At 32.8% G+C, this 21,258-nt stretch overlaps 1 protein-coding gene across 4 annotated transcripts in view; it reads left to right on the top strand.

Annotated features, from left to right (window-relative positions):
• The window catches only part of LOC123563604 (protein NDNF-like), a 63,947-nt gene that overhangs the window by 8,171 nt on the left and 34,518 nt on the right, over positions 1 to 21,258 (top strand). Inside the window, exon 1 of one of the 4 annotated variants that reach the window (XM_045356483.2) lies at positions 10,793 to 11,377. The exons of 1 other annotated variant lie outside the window; for it this stretch is intronic. The gene's annotated coding sequence lies outside the window, so the exon portion shown is untranslated. 2 more of the 4 variants (XM_045356482.2, XM_045356484.2) reach the window with 2 other exon arrangements.

Genomic DNA, 21,258 nt, shown 5'->3' with positions numbered 1-21,258 from the left:
CATTGAACATAGTCAATGGTGCTGTAAAGTCTGATGGCCATAGACCCACGCACTCTTCTTCTCCCTAACGGTATTTACGTCAATGTGAACTTGACCTTTGACTTACTAACCCATAAAATAATAGGGCCATGTTCTGACCAAAAGCACTCATCCTACGGAAATTGACTTTTTTAGGCCAAAACATTATCCTGTTATTGATCTGATTTCGTTTAACGTATTAAGTGCTCTGTGACCTTAACCTTTGTCCTACTGATTCCAAAACAATAGAGGTAATCTACTATGATCTAGCGACTACATGTAAAAATATCATAAAGTGCGACAAATGTAGGCCTAAGTGCAAAAACCGTTTTCGGCCTCAGTGTCACCTATACCTTTGCCCTATCGGCACCTAAATTTATTGATAAGAGCTTAATATCATACTGTAGACCAAAGTGTATTCTAGTTATTGATCGGAAATCAAAATGTCGACCGACCGACCGACCGACTTGAGCAAAAAAATATATACAGCGTCTTTTTTTTAATAGGAGCGGGTATTCTAAATAATTTACAACATTGAGCTTAAACGGTATAAGGATGCAGAAAACCTTGAATAAAACACCGGGTAATGCTAATTCTAAACAATTTCTAATTTCTATGTAATTGCCATCAAAACATTATAAAGCTGTTAGGACTTAAAAGTTTGACGATTTTTCGCCATAGACTATTGACCCTAATCATGTTCTTTCCAGACCCACACGTAGTGTTTAATTGAAAGATTCTCTACTGAGTGCGAACTGTATCTGGTTTACAAGCATATCTGTTTTATTGTTTACTAAAGTAAGGTATCTTGATAAACAATTTTAACACTACTGTGCCGTGGAGTTCTGAAGAGGTATATATCGTTAGCACTTTGCTTCGTAGCTAAAATAGGTTTTCAGGTTTTACATGGAATTATTCGCATATAAATATGATTTATGTATAAACAAGAGTTGCTATACAATTCACATTGATACTGAAATATTTCTTTAACGGTATTTGTTCGCTTAGAAATCCGGATGTGCAGGCTGATCTTGATCTGCACTAGTCGCAAAGGCAGAATCACTTGCCGCCAGTAGGTTAAGGGTTAAAACACAGAAACAGTTTCTTTTTAAATACATTTGTATCTATAAATCACCACACATGTGCAAAATTGTTTCAAATGATTCCATTTACAAAGTTCAGTTTTATTACTTGGAGGTTGTTTGTCAGTGCCTTCAGTCAGGTCCGTCTTGGTACCAACTGCTTTATCATTTGCCAGCAAAAAAAACCAACATAATCTAGGTTAATTTGCTTGAAACAAAAATTGATCATTACGTCGAGAAAAATGTTGAGCTGTTAACGCTACATTTCCGTATCTGGTGTTGGAACATTGAACATGAATACTAATAATGAGTTCTGTTTGAAAAACCACATGGCTGAAAAAAATATTGTAATGAATTGGAGCAAGGTTTCTTCTTCTCCGGTCATGGCGCTGTTTGCGTTTTAAAATAATAAAAATGATAAAAGATAAATAGGTCAATGTTGCCCAGGCTTACTAACCTACATTTCTTTTAATTGAAGTATAAGCATTTACTTCGACTTTTAAAAAATTCAAGATATTTCATTTGGTATAAACTTATAACATGTCCTCTGAAAAAATTGTAATAAAAAGTTTCATAACAATTGATGAGCGTTTACGCAGTAACAATGTTTAAAAATCTGAATTTTTGGTAACAGTTGTACTTTGCTTTAACTAAAGAGTTCATTATTTGATCAGATTTATTTGTCTTGTGCAAATCTTTGATGATAGATAATTGCATCTTTATATAAACATAGGTTCCTCCGCGTGAGAGAAATGTCGCAGCATGACAATGCATGTCTGTAAGTTTGAAAGCGCAACCTTCGGAAGTTTTAAAACCATTAAATTAAATTGAAATTCATTTTACAGTGTTTAAATTAATAATTTAGATTTCGTTATAGGGTGTCTACACTAATGATAATGAAGTTTACACGAAGGAATGTTTATTATATGAGATATTTGATCATATAAAATGTCATCGTTGAAATTTTAAGTGCAGATGTAATCGCACATGTAAAGTGTATGAATATATTTACATCACACGGAATGACTTTCAGTTTTTACGTGTGTAAGAACATTATTATTTTAACATTTTCGTCTAAATCCGAAAAATAACTTTATTCTGAAAAATCTACCTTTATATACATGTGTATTTATCCGGAAATCCCTACCCTAGCTAGTGCGCATACGCGGAATTTTACTTCCGTTGTTAAGAAAGTACAAAAAAATGTTAATTCGTCTATTATTTTCTGAAAGTATCTGCTTTACTTTTAAACCAATCGACCATATTTAAAACTTGCAAAATACTTTGAATATCTGCATACTGTTTCCCTAAAAGATACTGCTATCATAATTTGTGCAATGTTGACCTGATCAAAATAGATATCGACCAGGATAATTGAAGAAAAGTTGGGTTTAATGAAAATGTTTACGACAGTCAGTAGAACAAGCACAAGGCATTTCCACTCACCTTTAACCTTTGCCATACTTGATACAACATGCTGTGCGTCACGTACAGGGTGCCCCATAATATGTGATACCATTTCCTATGTTAATATTGTCTATGAAGAGTTTTATAATATGTAGCCACATATAAAAACTGCCACATGTATAATTTCATTTGATATATAACATGTATATATTAACCTTTGAATATTGAAGATATTCAGTATTATTTACAGAATGTTTTCTAATATGACGCTTGTTTTCACAACGTATGACGTTAGCTCACATAATCTGACTGTCCGGAGGAAAGGAGGATATTTGAAAAAAAAACAACGGAGTTTACAAACATACGTTTGCAAAATAGTTGATTGAAAAAGCTTCTGTAAAATAGGAAATGTGAAGCTTTTTAACTGAAACATACACGTCTGTGAAAGGAAAGTGATGGTCCAAATTCGTGAAAAGGGGCGTCACTTTGTGCATATTTGGTACATGTGAAAGCATATTTCATGGAAATGGTGAATATCTTATTTTTGAGAACTGAGTATATGCATTTTATATGTAAAGTAAAACTTTAACGTATGCATTATATGTTTGTATGACTATTATGTTTCATTAAAAATGTGCGTAGGCAATAAAGACACTAAATATGGTATAACACATTATGGAATACCCTGTATGTGTTTTATTTCAAACTCTAAAGTGTAGAAGGCATGAATGGTCCCAACTTCCACAGAAGCACAAACTGAAAACAGCTTTATATGTCATTCATCGGCAAAATTAGTCATGTGGCATAGTTCCATACTATCATATACCAGACAAGGTACACGCTATAACCATTAAAACAGGAAGAATCGAGAAGGCCACAATCACGTTTGATTTGATAACTGATAGAAACGAATATAATTTCTTGCGCAAAATATGTTATAAAAAACAAAGTAATGAGAACTGATAATGATAATACAGCAACGAGTATCAACAGAAACATGATCGCACATAAGCATTTCAATGCCATAAGAAAATGTTTAATCATCAAATGATTATCAACATAGAGTTAAGACAAAAACCTTATGCCTTGGAAGAATATTTATTATAATCTATAACCATAAATACGAGGGTCCTGCAAAAAGTTCTGTCATTGGGTTCGGATTTCTTAAGTGCTACGTTTTATCAAAATTATTTATATTACAAACCTTCAAAGTATTCTTCTTTACCGAAACACATTTTTGTAACTTTTTACCCAACCGCGAAAAACAGATAAATAGTATTCTTTTTGGTATCTGTTGGAGACACTGATAAATGGCGCTGCCAAGAGAACTTCTGGACTTTTACTTCTTTTCAGAAAGCATTTTCTTAAGCCTTGAAGAAAACCAAGTCACAGGGACTCAGGTCAGGTGAATACGGTGGATGGTTTACAAGTTCCACCATTTCAGAAGCCAAAAAAAAAAGGACTTAACAACCTCGCACTTGTGAGAGGAGGCGTTGTCGTGTATAAGATGGACTCCTGACCATCCGTGGCTTAGACGTTTCTTATTGTGAAACACTTTCACTTTCTTCGTACTGAGTTTTTGTAGAATCGTCAAGTGACTGCATGGCCGGATGGACAAGGCACTTGAGCGACTGGCCCAATAGAATCGAAGAAAATTGCGTACAGCATCTTTTTCGAACTTATGGTTCTCTTAGCAATACAGGGGCGCTTTTGATCTTTTAGCTTCCATTGCTTATTGTCAGCCCTTCTCTGTGCCTCAAACTTGTGCACCCAGGTTTCGTCACCTGTTAGCAAGTTAGAAATAACCCGACTATCACAGCCTTTGTATGTTTTCAAAAGCTCCCGTGCAAATTTAAGGATTTCTTTCTTTTGCTCCTCAGTGAGCAAATGAGGTACCCACCCAGGCGCAAACCTTTCTCAGGTACAAACGCTTTTTCAGAATTGTTTGCACACTGCCTTCTGATATGCCAGTACAACTGGCTACATCTTTCACTGACAATTGTGCATCCTGTTCGACCACAGCTTTTACAGCTACTTTGCCTTGGTAACAGAGGTTTTAGGTCTACCAGAACGGGTATCATCTTCGACAGATAATTTGTAAGCTTTAAAAGCTTTAACCCACCTAAAAACTGTTGGCATTGAAATGGTCTGAGGTCCATATATACCATATGTAATTCATCAAATATCTGCTTTGAATCTATATCAAGCCTAATGCGGCATTTAAAATAGCTAAGAATTTTAGTCTTTTCGTCCGTTTTACAATGTGACAAGTAAATTGATCAGAGTATATGGCTGCATGTATTTCAATTTCAAATAACTCGGTCATTTGAGAAGCAATTTGCACGAAATAAACGGATATCGTTAGCTATTGGACTCACCATTCAAGTGCATGAAGCGTTTTGAAAAATACCTGGGATAAAACTACGCAAGTCCGTTAGTGACATAACTTTTTTGCAGGGCCTTCGTATAACAATTATCATCAACACGAACGTTCGGTAAAATGGCAATGTCTTTGTTTGAAACACAATATGTTTAGGTTAATCACATTTCATTAACACAAATATATACAAATAGTTTGGACCAAAAATGTCACACCATTATATTTAGGGCTTTCCCCAACACAATCTACAAGTCTACATTGTTATGTATACTAAGTTACCCATGATGATCAACATGAATGTACGACAAAATTCTCATATGTGCTTCAAACGCAATCTATGATAATAACAAATAATGACTTACAGCTAGTTATCAATTATTATCAATATGAATGTTCGACAAAATTCCAATGCATTTACAGAACATCTTTTTTTAAAATCTATTACTATGAAAAATAAAAACAAAACGAAAAAAGGTAGCAACAATATTCAACCTGATCGTACGACAAAATTACAATGTTCTATAAGCATCTATGATAAGATAGTAGCAATATTCATCATGAATATATGACAAAATTACAATGTCTTTTAAACAAAATCTATAATCATTTATGATATATTAGCAGCAGTTATCCACATAAACATATGACAAAATATTCTTGAACGCAATCTTTAATGATTTGTATATAGTTATCAACAATTATAAACATGACATGATCGTAGAACTGAAGCATAGTGTGAAACACAAGCCACAATAAACGCACAACAATAATGCACTCTTATGAAAATTTATAATAATCTATGATTAGAATCATGAACGAACAGCAAACTTTCAATATCCTTGAAACAAGTTAGCAGCCATTACCATCATGAACGTTTAGCAAAATCAGAATGTCCTTGACCTTTGATACTATGTAATAAGTTGTTAACGATTATAAACAAGACCCGATGTCCTTCAAAGAAATTCAAGGACAAAACATGTAATGACTTTACAATTGCGTTTCAGGATAACGTGTTATTTTATTGATAATATAGATTATCTCACAGTATCACAATTTGTTGTCTCAAAGAAATAAGAAGAGAGCAACGATGAGTTACGTTGAATGATGTAATTTTCGAGAAGGAACACATCCTTATCTTTGAAGATGACAAGAATATAATTTTAAATGATATCATAAATCATGATATAATCTAACATACAAGTTATTACAGCTGGTAGAGCATGTACAGCTGGAAGGCTCATCAGCATTTAGCTGTCAGTTATGTGCTGTGTACCTAGTATCATAGCTTAACATGTGAAGAATTAATGTTCGTAATTTATGATTGTTGCAAATAAATAAGACAGCTGAATGAAGTTCGAATATACTCAAAAATTGGCAACATTATTACGAGAAAGGACGTTAATACTGAAATACAAACATCCGTGTCACTAAAAGCCATAGTAAAATGAAAATACAATCTGTTCCAAAACAGAACAGCAAAATAACAAACAGGAGTAAGTCGCATAGCTTCTTTGTCTCGAGTTTGTTTTTGTATGTAGGCCAACAAAGCAAGTAATGACAATACAGTTAAACTCAATGTATTGGAATATTAAAATCGGTCTGACGTCGTAATCTATGTCTGCAGTTTGTCTTTAAAGTTGTGGAACAGAGACAATAGACTTTCAATCATTCAATATCATTATCTAGAAAGCATATACATGTACATGAACAACATGACGTATTTTTATTGTATAAGCATAGACAACAACGCAAACATGATATACACTTCAGGTTTCAATACTACAATAAAAGATTAACAAAAATGAACGATGAGTTATAGACTTTTTATGTGTCATTGCTGCTTTAATTAATATGATAGATTAAGTAAGGCCTTTTTTTATCAAATGACAAACATTTGACAAATTTTAACATACTTGTTCTTACAAAGCAGCAATTTATAAATACATATTACGTATATCATTGTAGATTGGACATATCATAAAGTGATATTCATCCTTAGTATAATTTATCTTCTTCATCTCATAATATATACAATATCTATCATTACTAGCTATTCTGTTTACACCCTTACCCTGGCCCAGTCCGTACCAGTAATGAGTATAAGGACATCCTAAATCTGCTGGTTATAAGTTCTAAACCTAACAGGTGTCAATTCTATATAAGTTTCATATACATATGTATTCTTACATTGTTGTACAAATTTTAAACAGAACATGTTTGTTTATCTGCAACTTTGTACGAAGCATTCAATTACTCTTTGTTTAAATTCCGAAATAAAAGATTCACTACAAAAAAGTCTGGATTCTGTTTGACATTATCAAAACCATATGAAGATAATATATTTTCAACATTTGATAACCACATTTTTCTTTCCTTGCCGATAGTCACCATAGACCGTGTTATAAACTTCTCTTAGAATAATATTAACATTTTGTAACTAATTGAACCAATATTTCATAATTCTTACATACCTACTTATAAATAAAGCATAAGGAGCAACCTCAACATGCTGGTGTTTAGTTTAGTATTTTATATATTTTTACAAAGTTTTATGTTAACTCGATTGACTGCTACCCCAAATTTCAGACGCATAACTCAGCATAGTCCCAAAATGAATAATGTAGGTGAAACAATACTTTAGATTTTAGGTTATATTCTTAATAGTTTAATATCAATGAATTTGATGATTTTACTAACTAACTTTCCCTTGTTCAGACGAAACTGCTTATAAAATTAAGAGCAATACCAAAACAGCTGAAATAAATTAAAACGTCCATTTTTTTCACTTTTAAACAGAACTTCTTCATGTGGCAGTAACACACAACCAAATAAAAACAAAGACCTGCTTTAGGTATTGAAGGTATCGACATTTGATTTTATTCACAGACGAGAATTTTGTAATGATGTCCAAGTATTGCAAACATGTCTTAGTCTAAGAAAGGAATTCTTTTTCCCAATGTGGTATAGGGACCTAACACGTACATACCTTTTATCAAGTTCTCGTATAAAATAATTTTTAGTCTTTGGTAACATTAAGGGATTTTTAAAAGTATGTTCCACAAACCAAATCTGGATAAAAATTGCCTCGAAGGAATGGAATAAATGTATTTTATTAACTTGTCGTAATCTTACCATATGATATATACAAGTTATGAGTTATATATGCAAAAAAGATGAACTGGTTTACCAGAACATTTTTGAAATTTTGTTATAACGAATGACAATAAAATTGATATTTCAAATGAAAATATACATTATACAATTATAGTGGGGAGACTGTTCGGATGTACGAAAGCCAGTAATTTATTTCAATGTGTATAAATTTAATGTCAAAAATTTGATATGTCCTAAATATATAAGTTAGTGTGTATAACAAATCTGCACAAAACAATCTGCAAGGGAATACAGTAATCCGATGCTATTAAAGCACAAATGAACTGAAATTTACTGAAGTTTTCAGTCATAAAACTTTATAAGCTATTACTGTAAGAAGATACACCTATGCTGTTACTTTATATCACCAAATTACTTGCACCCAATGAACATAACCTAGATGTCTATGTACTTAAAAAATCAAATTAAACCATATTCGTATAAGTATAAAATGTTTTTAGAAATTATATTGCTGCTATGACCCTGTGAACTTACTTGTGCAAGAACCGCTGAGAAGGATTGCATGTGCACTTCCATTTACCAAGAGATATAAAATATTTTCCAATACAACTGCCTAGACATTCCCGCCTAAAATATTTTGTCCCGAGTTTAGCTTTGAATACATAAACTGGGCATTACAAAGTAATTCATTGTCTTACGTTTAAACTGCAGCTATCTCATATGTAGAAAGTACGATAGTGCGATGTTAATATCGCCCCGAGGTCCACGAACGAATGTGATAATACGATGCGAACACGCAGAAACATGGTGCGAAAGTCTTCGCAACTTGTTTTCGCATCGTATCATCGAATTTTCACGCCATCGCGTTGTATCTTCGCGCCTTCGCATCGTATCTTCGCATCGTATTATCCCGCCTTCGCATCGCATCTTCCCGCATTCGCATCGTATTATCGCACTGCTGCTCTTTCCAGTCTATAGAGCGAAGGGGTGAACCAACGGTGGTCCTAACGGAAATAGTAAAGTGCAGAGTTTTGTAATTAATAAGTAACTTCCTACTTAAAAATACGAGGCAGTTTGAGATAATATGGTTGTTCTTGGTAAAAGAGAACAAGAAGAAATGAGAGCATTTGACCAAGTTTTTCTGTATCGATGACTGCAAATTCAAGAAGAATATTCAATGCCAAAAGTATATTAAAATAGCAAAAATAATTGTATCACAATTCTCCATTATCACGATAAAGATAAAACAGTCTATTGCCGTGAAAGCTGTTGAACGGCATGGAAATTACGATAACATTTAAAATAAAACCAAAGAGGGAATATTTCGGTCATGGAATAAAAACAAAAAATATAAATGGTAATATACAAGGTCAACATTTAGATATAGAAAGAACATTAAACGCAATAAATGAAGATTTAAATGTGTATAAAATTGTAATAAAGATATCGTAGCACTATCACGAACGGCTTCTGAGCGTCTTCGATCCCAGGCAGTAACATGATAGTACCGTTAATTTTCTTTGATGAAACAAATTGCCTCTGCGAAAATAATGACTGCGTTCCTTCGCGTGCCTTGCTTTCCTCAGGTATACCGTACACGTTCGAATAAGCATTTGCCGACTTGATACATTTCAAAATGTTATATGACGTCACACTTAAATGATTACATCGTTGTAAGGAATTATGATAATCCTGCTTTACTCGCAAACGTGTGGCTCCTTAACTAACGAGTTTTAAACAAAGCCATTTTTGTACAAAATAATTTTCATCTATGTCAGTTTGAAAGTTTCACTATAATATCTTTAATTTCTGTCTAATGTTCTTATCATATCTTTGTCTTGGTACTTATATATGTAGATCTATATGAGAGGAGCATTTCATGGGGATACACATTCCGCAAATTTAAATAAGGTTTGGATAGTGCGTGTAGTCGCAATGAACGTATATGTTATTTGTTTTTCTTACCATAATTCGGATTGGTTTTAAATTTGATAGTAATCTAAATATTTCTGAGACAAGAAATATCACAAGGTGACATTCACTGCGATGTTATTTACAAACTTCGTAAAATTCTGCGTCATATTTGTCAATTCGATAAAATTATAAGAAAAGGGTAAACAAAAGTGGATGATCCGAGTATTGTTCAACGCACACCATTATTTAGGCCTTTTCTTAGACTCTACACTATCCCAGTTGATTGTGTCAAATGGATTAGGTGGAAGACTCCGTATTGGGCAGTTCAACAACTGTACTGCTTTGGCTTGTTTTGTATGAATTTTGATAGCGTTTCTCTTGTTGATCTGTTTTTGCAAATGCATTATGTACATGCGTATATGGTTGGTTAGCATTTCCTTGTTTATATATTTACACAGGCATGTGTCTGTGGTTTGCACATCGTTCATTCTGTTACCATTACGCGTGTAAAGTATTAACATGGCAGGGATAGTTTTTACATTGTCCTGAAGATTTGAAACACTAAAAATTAAAAGTGAGCGTTTGACCGCAAATATACGGGTTAAACTCCTCAGTGTTTTTTTTTTTTCGAGTGACATTTCCAAGGCAGTGCACAACTGTGTTCCGATTTGTTTGTTTTATCCCAATTTCTCTGCATTTGTTTATGCATATACTTTATGAATAAATCAGTACAGATTCGATTTTAGAGGATTTTTGGCGTTCTTTGGACGTGGCTACCCCTATTTGGAATTTTGTAGCTACTTTTCAAAATGATACGGAATGAATCTGTTATTTATCCCGAAGAACACTGTGGTGGAGTTTACTGTTCCGTTATGGTATAAAACAGCCGTTAACGATGTAATAAGATTCAATTTTGATACAAAAATGTGATATTATTTAAACTTGTAAAATCTATGATATGTGTTATGATTGTACTGATTACGGTAGAGAAAGTTTTTAACTTGGTAGACAGGTATACAAGTATTATACGGTGTAGTACTGGCGAACGTTTTGCTCGCTCCGCTAGACTTGCTACTATCATAGTGTGGCAAAAACCACCTTCCATCAGTAAAATTGTGCCATACTGGTATCATAGTAGTAAGCTCGTGCGGATATTTCTTTAATTGGATTATTGATATATAGAGAAGCGGAATATATCTATATTAAAGGCATATATTGCTTTCTGAGTTCATAGAATATAAAAGCGATACTTGTTTTGTTGATTACATTTGCCTTTACATTTTAAGTGATGGATTGCACATAAGGCAAATTAATTTGAAATTATGGAATTAAAATAAATATTTTGTGGATTTTGTTTTTCAAATGCTGATTCTACAAAATTAATTGGAGAGCGCTAAGTACACAATTTTATCTTGTTGGAGTAGATATGATATTTTAGGAGATGAATTTCCGAAATTTGATGGTAAGTTTACATTACGTCTGGTTATATATCTAGAAAAGAGGTAAACGACATGCCCCGTCTCAGCTAACAGCTTCTTACAGTGTTTATAGAATCCTTGCACGAAACCTCGGCAAATTGATGGATTTTACTATTTTAAGCAACCAAATTTTTAGAACAAGATCTTGGATTTTTAGATATTCGCTCTCGTTGGATCTTCTGTGTTTCACGTTAAAAGATTCAATTTTTACGAAGAGTAATTTGTAAACTGTTAATGCAAATACTATCACAGCGCACGAATCTATAATTTGTGCGCAAAAGCAATGCGTTCCTAAAAGTACATTTGAATGTCGAAGACAAAGGGATTTAATCATTCCCCGCTTAAATAGGATATTTATTTGGTAAGCATTGATACATGTACATTTATAATTAACGTAAAGTTTTAATAATGCCACATGTTAGTATAGAATTTATGATTTTAAAGAGAATTGAATCGTTAACTTTGTTTGGTCTAAGGTAGTTTTATGGTCTTATAATGAACACTTAGCATAAACTTGTTGTGAGTTGGGAGCTTTTAAATGAAAATACCGTTTGGGTCTTATACCTTTGGGAAATGTATTGATAGAACGGCTTAATCATACAGAAATGTACTTGCAATACAGCGTTATAGAAAGTCGTGATGAATTTCTAACATTTTATTAAGATATTATGCATTTCGTGATTAAACTAATTTTTGGGGGCTTTACAATCAGTTTGAACTATAGAATGCCCTTCCGTTTTTGGTTTTGGTAAGTACACATTTGTCAGGTTTATTGCGGATGGGGAGGCGGTGGGCTAGAAAAATATCTTTTACTGTTTTTCACCAGCACTTCTTGCAGAACAAGTCGTGATCTTTCTAGATGTAATATAATTTTTTTTTGTACTTGCAACATGTGTGAATGTTGATTTCTGCTTAAGAGCGTGGACGGTAGCATTCATTCCGACACTGACGCCCATGAAAAAGGCTCAATTTAAGCGAGCCTGAACATTTTAAAATTATCTTTGTCGTGTTGGGCGACCTGTGGAGTTTCCACATTTTCTAATTATTCATTTACGAATCCATGACGTTCCTAATTTAAGATTTTTTTATACGGGGACGATTGTCCGATTTTATATACATGTATGCGGATCTTGCAATAGAGCGTTTTGACGTTTGAAATGGAAAGAACAAAGTATCAGAGCAATCCTCGGTACAAATATTTTGCATGGCTATGTACATTTCGACTACCTAGGTAACTGAATGATTTCATTCCCTTTCAGTAACAACAACAACAACAATTACTTTTATTTGCAATCAGGTTACATAATAGTAACAACATGATTAAATAAATTCTTCAGACTGTGGACAGACAAGGTGTTATACAATATTTAAGATACAATACATATATATATATATATGGGGAAAGTGGTGTTCTTTTAATTCGTCCACATAGAGGAAAAATAACTAAAGCAACGAAGTTAATCAAATTTGGTTGTTTAAGGTAACGTTGTCAAGTATATTTATTTAGTTTTATTTCTTCTTTTTTTCCATCGTAGATGCTAGCTATTCATTGAGTAATAGTAATGAAAATTCCATAATGGCTACGTTTGTATTGTAAGTATTTATAATGGTGTACAGTTAATCTTATTATTAGCTGGTTTATATTCCTAAGTGGTGTTTGGCGGTTCTGCACTTCGTTCTTTTAATATTTTTTCCTCGTTGTTTGCATACTGTGTGTCTTCGTGTGCAGATATATTTTGTACACATCCATATTACACACTGCTGTAGGGTTTTTGTTTAAGAGGGGCTGAGTTCTTAGAACGTCGCTATTCTCATTGCATTTCTGTCCTTTTTATATACATAAAATGTGACCATACGCAACTTGACTGTGCGAAACGTACGTAAGTTTGAACAAATATTTCGCGTATGAATTTGAATGATACCTTATTATGTTTTATATGCCTCCTTAGTGGAATTATTTCTCGGCTTACAAACGAACAACTCAGTATGTTTTTCTCATCAAAACTTGCAAGACAATTTTCTCGCTAAAGTATAATTTACTATTCAGATAGACGTGTGGGCATCTAATTGTATGGTATTTAAAAGCAGAAAGAATCTGTTAATTCATGCTGCGTGGTGAATATTTAACCTTATATTAACATCAATACATGACTTAGGTTAGATTGCAGCACATATATTAGTCTGGGCATCTTTAAGTGACAATTTTTAGAAATGTCAAATCATGTTTATGCATATGTAAATGATATGTTTTGTGCAATTAAGACGTCATTATGTTGATTAATCCTAAAAACAGACTACAACAGCTCACAGATACGGAACGTGAAGTTTTTTTGTGTAAGAAATATAATATAACATATAAGTATGGAGTTGATCCCCGGACTTTTACTTGATGTTGCATGGTGAAGGGAGGATGCGTACGTTTATGAACAATAATGAATAATACTTGTATAACAAATATATTAGATAAGAAGATATCATAAGGTGATATTTTATATTTGAGATAGCAGCACGTTCTTTTAACCATACACCTTTTGTGCATTGGTTTCCAAACTGTAACATCCACTATATGGTTGTTAATGCGGTATTATCTACAATGTGGTTCGGAAGCAGGACATTGAAGTGTGTATGGGTGTAAGTCATTTCTTATTGATGACGAAATAATAAACTTATTTGTACATATGTGATTTTAACTGTTATCGAAATTAACAACAATAAAACTAGGGCATAATATTAAAAGTTAACATCTTCAAGGTCGTCCTGGTCGTCAAAATTACGCTAAAGAGGTTTAAGTTTGCTTTCAATTCATTTTCTAAATCTATGGAATCAAGAATTTTACAATTTCGTTTAGAAAGTTTCCCTTTTTTGAAAAAAGTTTTACACTAAAGATAGTCAAAACTTCGTGCGTGTTAGTTCATGAAATAGTTTAAGGTAAATGTACCTATGCAGTACACCAGACTTAGAGTTTTGTATGTTTGAAGAACAGATGACGCAGTCTGACTAACTCGGTTACGACAACCTAGTTTTAACTACCTTTTCAAGGCTTTTAATCGCTTACATTCCACGCCGTTTGATTATATAGGAGTTGGTGATAAAAGATTTTATAAATATCCCGTACCTTTTGACTTGCAAGCGGCCGAAACACAACCTATTATTACTTCCTCATTTATATTCGGTTTTGACTGTGTCATCTTCACAGTTAAAGTTCATAATTTTATTTCAAAAGCAGACGCATTCCTTATTGTGTGTTAAATAGACATCGGCCAGTTAAAATGTTTAGATAAAAATTGTAAAGGTAGCCATAAATATTTCATTAACAAGTGTCTATCTTTGGTAGTTGATCTGAATAAGGAAATGTTTGCAGTTTGTGATGTCACGACCCAAAGTCGCACTCAGAAAGACTATAATTTTATAAAATAAATTTGACCTATAAGCGTTATACCTGTCAGTTGATTACTGTTTAGATTATTTTATTCTTTCGTTAAACGGAAAAAAACTCATGTTTTAACATATTTATGAATTCATCCATGGGGAATAGTTGAAATGCGATTTAATTTTTTTTGTTTAATCTTTTCAGTAAATGATAACTTTGCTAACAGATGATAGCCTTAAGTGCCAGCAATTTGTTACAGGATGACTCCTGGTTGCGATCTTTATCAAAAATAAGTGGACCCATATTCATTAACATCTAAAGTCGCTTGAACTTAAGAATGGGAAATATTTTATTTACCATAAAAGTGTCTGTAGCATAAGTATAAATATTTAATTTACTATAAATATGTTTGTAATATAAGTAAAAAATGATAAACATACTTTGCCTAAACAATTATTAAAATATAAGATCTAATGTATTATATTTATTAAAAATTTGCATTATCAATTAGATATTTTGTTTAGATTCGTTAGAATTGAAAGTTAAAAAAAACTAATATTACCTCCCTTTGCCTATGTTAGAAATAAATGAATTTAGATTTTTAATCTTTCCCTTTGTGTTAGATTGTTGAAATATGGCAATATCTATCAAATACACTGGTAAAACTAGAAATTATTTTGAAATAAGAAAGAAACACTCATGTTTTTAAACACCTCCATATCAAAGGGGAGTAATTACAAATTCTATAAAAAAAAACTATCTTTCAAATTGGGATCGTATTTTGTGTAATTGGTCTTTTTGTTCCTTAAACAAATCTCTAATAGATTTTTTTTAAAAGTAAAAATGTCATAAATGCTGTAAAATGTTGTTTAAATGTGAATGACTACCTTTAATGATCCACATAAATTACATGCATATTGTGCTTTAAAGAAGGTAAATTTGCAGTTAAAAAGAAAGTTGCAGTACTACCAAATTCTCATAATAAAGATATCATCGCATGACAAAACATAAATGTTCATTATGTATGCATCTAATATTAGCAGTTGAAATGCTGTTGTTACATATAAGAGCATTTTATGACACTACTTTTGGATCTTATTAGGAAATAATATGATAATTTCATGTCGTTTTTATTCCGTGTTAATGTTAAGTACACGTGAAACATACACGAAAGCTAACAATAGTGAGACATAATCATCAGATAAAAAAAAATTACAACATATCTTATGTATAATAGTGTGATTGTAAAACCTTTGTCTGGTATTATAAAATGTACCTGTTTGAACTTGGTTACAGTGTCCGGTTTGGACCGTTCTCTGTGCTTTAAACGTGACTTTGGATGGTTAATCTCATTTTAAAGAAAACCCAACAGCAGACTGCGTTGATTTCAAGCGTTCCAGTCTACACTAAGCTGCCACTGGCATGCCAGGCGCCCTCTAACGGGTCTCTATCGAACTTAGTACCTGTTTACACTGACGGTCTTTTCGGATTTATAACCGTGTGCATCATTTATAGCAACAGACAATGATATAAATTGGTAACTTTATCGAGACCGTAATGGGGTTGCAAACGCCCGTCCGGCAGTCAGTTCGTATGTCTGCTAGCTGTCCGCACGTAGCGTATTAATGTTAAACCGCATTACTGATTTTGATATAACTTGGCATAAATGTTCATATCACATGAGCCGACTTACGAACCCTGCATTCTGGCTGTCAAGGTCAAAGATTTAATAGACAAGTTTTCTTGTCCGTTCCGTATTACTTGATGTACCCAAATCGGAAAAAGTACATATAAGAGGAACACCCATAACCCCGTGTTTTTCCAATAGTAATGGTTATCTGTACGTTTGATTTTCATTATTTACATCTTGAAAACTTAGAAACCATTTAAAGAAAATATAAAGAAACTTCAAATAATGGCATAGGACAATGAGAGGAAGAGTTGAATGTAAGAATCCTAATCGGTCTTGGATAATTATTAAGTTATGGTTCCTTTTGAATATAAAACATAGGTCTAGAATGCACTGTTGTTTCCAGTGTGGGTTCCGTACGATGAGGCCAAGTTAATAATCTTCGCGATTGTGGGTAACATGTCAAGAGTTTAAGTGTATTCCCAGTCCCATTTTAACATGTAATTAAACTTTTCCCTTACACGCACCCTTAAAATATATTTACTGGTATGCAGTAACATATAATATTGCCCGTAGAAAGTACATTACTATCTCAAAGTTTTATAAATTTATAAACGGAAATAGAAAGAAAAGTTTTAGCATAAGTATTAGGGCGTTGCTTTGAATAAAACGTGAAATAGCTTCCGAAAAAAAGCTTTTCTTTAAGCTGTCGAAATAACCTTAAGCGAGATAGTATTTTCTTCTTTCACCACGTATAAGCATGCGTTTTGTATTATCGACAGGAAATTTGTTATTCAATCAGATAGATGATCAGCGATCGGTATGATAGTACATGTATCATCGAGAATATTGTCTCTTTTGTATTTAAATGAAGTGTTATCATTGGAGATTTCAAACAAATACTTATTGGCTATATTTATCAGTATAAGTAATGCCTTTGATCGCAAGGGGAGTATACTTATTAGTGATAATTGTTGAAATTTCGACCAAACAGGAGTTTTATCTATTTTTACCATATTAAATGCCGACCCCCTCCAACAAAGCCTTGAAGATATGCAGTTTAAAACAGTCGTGGCTATATCTTTTCATACTGTGAACGTCTCGTATGAAAATGATAATTATACGTACAGGGGGCCTAAATTGCATGTAAAATTGACATTTTTAAAAGTTAAAAAGTCATCAGTGTATCCATTACAATCTATTGAAACAGAATACTTTAATAAATCAGGGGTCTTCAAAGTATACAAGGCTGGGACAGTGGTGGGAAGATATTTGGCTTGGTTGGACGTAATGCACCTTCCATTATATTATAGTGTGAGAACAAAAATGAAAGTTGGGTGGTAGGGATCTATGATAAGAGGAATTGCATTCAAATTTCGTGTACCTCTAATTACGTGACTTTTGTACAATTTAAATATATATATATATATATATATATATATATATATATATATATATATATATATATATATATATATTTGACTAGATTAATGCATGTTAAGTAAAATGTGATCAATGTTGGTTGGAATAAATATTAAACAACTTTAATAAGTAAACAACATTTGTTTCGGGACAAAAATGTGCTTCACCCAACACTAAGGGAATTATTTTCCGATATTTGACAATTAGCGTTGGTGGAAATATTCATTCATAAATTTTATGAATACAAAGACCGGACATGATATGGAGATATTTTGTTTTATCATAAAGGTCAAAAAATCAAGTTTTATTGCTGAAATGCAGTGACAGTAGTATGACAAAATATACAACGGTAATTGCCACTGTGAATGCATAATCAAACGTATCGTTCAATGGAAAAAAATGGTTAAGGTATGTAGTGCAATACAATACTGCAAGTACATTTTGTTACGTTTTATGTATGAAAAACTAAACGGAAAGAAGTTTACTTGTAATATTTATTGCTTCTCTTAGATCTAAAATATTTGAAAATGCGTCATATCTAATATGTTCGTGTCTAAAGTAATCCTTATTTAAGTGTTGTTTTGCCTGTTAAAGAGCAATATGGATCATGTTCATTTATTACGATCATAAAATAACTCATTATAGAAACGTGCATGATAGCAGTGACTTGTCATTTTAAAGTACATATCCTGTTAACAGATCTTACTGCAAAGAAATTATCCAGGAAAATCCTTAAGAAAATAGTACCTTTTAAATAAATAAGTGCCCACTATCACTATCGATATTCGAGATCGTGAATACTAGTAGGCCATTTCAAATACAATCAGGTATTTTCGAAATCTTACTAATGAAGGAATCGAAACTAGAGTTTTATATTTTTTATTTAAATCCTAACATTACATATGTATGCCTGGTAACAAACATATGAATAACACAGACAGTAAGTCTTTAGATATTCCCATCCATAAGGGATTAAAAGGATGATATTTCTTTGAAAATTTAACGAAATCATACTGCTTTGTTTTCCTTAACTAATGAGGAAAGAAGCGCACGCTACCCTTGTCCATTTGTAACATGTATTATTAAGTTATTGAGCATGAAAAAAGTACTTATTATGTGTTAAACATAAACACAATACACTTATTAACCCTTATGTCACTCATGACAATTTTGTTCAAATCTCTCAAAAAATGACAGCTAAAAATGAATATAATTTCATTATTTGTACAGTGTCATAAGTAAGCTCATGTTTTATATTTCATATCTAATGATAATTCTTAGCAAACTACCATCAATAGTGTTGTTATACTAAATAAATGTTTCAGGGAAGATAATAAAATCTACAGAAGGTCCTTTAGAATCACAGGACGATACCAGGCAAGATAATAACAGACTCTGCCTGAAAAGGGGAAATGAAATTTGCAACATCCACCACGTCCCCTAGCTTCGCGCCTTAAGCGGAGCTGTATTATCCGGGCACATTGTATGGGCTTCATTGTCTGTCCTAAAGGGCCAGAAAATATATAACAGCACTGAGTCTAGTACGACCATATTCGACCACAAAAGCAGAAGAAAACTGTCTTGAAGTTTATTGAAGTAAGGACAATCATATCATACATCAAAGAAATTTACTATACCGTTAGATCTGGAATTGGAAAATTCTATCCGAGCCGCTAATTGAAAGGAAAATGTGTCTGGCGAGACGAGCAATATCAATGAATGAAAAGACAGGATTGTCTGGGAATTTACAGAAATGGTATTTCGTGTAGAAAGAACCATTTCATTTATATGCAAATAGCCAAGAAGGGATTTGTGAACGTATAACGTTACATTTAATCATGACAAGTCGTTGGATCTTACTGAAGTCATTAGCTGGGCTTGACAAAATTCCATATTTTTTGTGGGATAGGTTTTTTGATTAAGTAAAAAGATATTTTCGAATTGTAAGCAGGATGTAAAGTTTAAAAACTAAAGTTAAACAATGAATATTATCTAAATTTCTGCAGGCCAAGCTAATTTAAACTGGATTTTATATTACTGTAAGGTATTATTGTAATTTCAATGAGCCTAATCGATTTACAGGAAGTATAAAACATGTAAAAAGTATGTAATTTTTATGTCTGCTTTGCTTTGATATTCGTTATGGTAAAATAATTGTTTAACTTGGTCATAAAAAGATTATTATCTAATTACCAATTTGAAAATTTGAAAACATTTCTATGCAAACAATAAATTCACTGCTTTAAAACTTGACAAATGATTAGCAGTGATGGCTTGTACAGCTGGAAAAAATGTAAGCTAGTATCTAAATGAACATGGGATATCATGCTATTTCTCAAGTCACATTTTCACAACATTATTAAAACTGTAAGGTAACTTGTACCATACCTACAGTTAGCATGCCTACAATGTGTATTACAATTGATGATCTGTTTCGATAGCGTTTTGCAAATTATTGTCTATATCTATTGGTAGTGCTCAACAAGTAGTAATAACTGAGATAATATAAGAATCATATGAGCCGTGCCATGAGAAAACCAACATAGTGGGTATGCGACCAGCATGGATCCAGACCAGCCTGCGCTCCGCTCAGTCTGGTCAGGCTCCATGCTGTTCGCTTTTAAAGCCTATTGGAATTGGAGAAACTGTTAGCGAACAGCATGGATCCTGACCAGACTGCGCGGATGCGCAGGCTGGTCTGGATCCATGCTGGTCGCAAACCCACTATGTTGGTTTTCTCATAGCACGGCTCATATATACTCGAGGTGGTTCATTTTAAGTTTCACTACAACTAAAGCTTGGGATTTAAGACCTGAAAATATGAATGGAAATACCCAAGGCATCCATACTTAACCACTCTGCCAAAGGTACTCGTGGATAACGGACAACTGAACTCTGAAATACGGTATGTCAAATGATGAACCATGTTTATTCCACCGTTATAAGGAGGTGGTGTCGTGGTCTGAGGAAGGCGAGACTCTGTTAGTTTTGTCTTGCCTAAGATGTTCGTGGTTCCCCAGTTTGTAATAAAAATAAAACCCGCTGTATCGAAACCATTTACTAAAATAATCATTTTATCATATATAGAAACGATTGTCCTTTCGCTAACAGAATAAAAATGCAAAGTCATTGTTTCGCTATTAAAATTAAATATGAACTACTAACCTTTCGTATGATTTTATTGGCAAGTTCTTAACACATTCTTACATCATTTTTATAACACAACACAAGTGAGACAAAAGTTTCTCTGCAAACAATTTTTGGTCCTTAATGTAAACATTCATTGGTCTAGAGACCAAAGAGCAGGTTGTTCACGCCGTTTGCCTATATATTCAAATTTACTTTGTCATTTGAGACATTATAATGAAATGACTCTAACCGATTACATGTTTAGATATATCTAAAGGATTTTTGATAAATCTATTAACATTATTAGCGTGGCG

This window comes from Mercenaria mercenaria, chromosome 2, assembly GCF_021730395.1.
Source record: "Mercenaria mercenaria strain notata chromosome 2, MADL_Memer_1, whole genome shotgun sequence".
NCBI lineage: Eukaryota > Metazoa > Mollusca > Bivalvia > Venerida > Veneridae > Mercenaria > Mercenaria mercenaria.
This window is presented reverse-complemented; position numbering and strand designations above follow the sequence as displayed.